This window comes from Octopus bimaculoides, chromosome 1 (genome assembly GCF_001194135.2).
Source record: "Octopus bimaculoides isolate UCB-OBI-ISO-001 chromosome 1, ASM119413v2, whole genome shotgun sequence".
NCBI classification, from domain to species: Eukaryota; Metazoa; Mollusca; class Cephalopoda; order Octopoda; family Octopodidae; genus Octopus; species Octopus bimaculoides.
Genome location: NC_068981.1, coordinates 74,242,640 through 74,243,542, shown reverse-complemented (window position 1 = coordinate 74,243,542; position 903 = coordinate 74,242,640).

The window sequence follows — 903 nt, the reverse complement described above, 5'->3', positions numbered from 1 at the left end:
TATATATATATATATATATATATATATATATATATATCTGTCTATTTGTGTGAGTACTTATTTCTGTCACACTCTCTCCACACGCACACATTCTCTCGCACAGATGTATTTAAGTAATTATATTGATTTCAAATTTTTGTACAAGACCAGTAGGTTTCGGGGAGGGTTAGAGTTACATCGATCCAGTGTACAAATGGTACTAAGCATTTTGCCCGGCGTGCTAATCATTCTGCCAGCTCGCCGTCTTCATTTAACTAGTTTCTGTTTTTCCTTTGAGTATGTAGATTTTTTTATTATGATATACTTTTTCCACTTTCTGTAAACTGAGGATGATGATGTCGATGTTGATGTTGTTGTTGTTGATGATGATGATGATGATGATGATGATGAAGAGGAGGAAGACGACCGTCCCTGCCACGTCCATCTTCTCCACAACCATCATTATTCTCATAATCGCTATGAATAACAATGTATTAAGATTAGTCATTGATACTAATCTAACAAAAATAACTCCACGTTGTCAGCTTCTCTGATATAAATAGCAGCCAACTTTCCCTCCAACCGTCGTTAAAATTAAAATTGGAATGACACGACGGTGGATAAAGTAGCCCTAGATAGATATCTTTCTTTTTTTAGCCACACAGGGCTGCACAGTGAGGGGACAAATACAACTGTAGAGCTTTTCTTTAAAAATAAAAAAAGGTAAAATAAAAATTTTAAAAAATCCGATCAAAAAGGATCGGTAGGGGCAAAAAAAAAGGGGGGTATCGTATATCACAGAAAATGTCATAAATAGATAGATAGATGGATAGAGAGATAGATAGATAGATAGATAGATAGATAGATAGATAGATAGATAGATAGATAGATAGATAGATAGATAGATAGATAGAAGATCGGAAG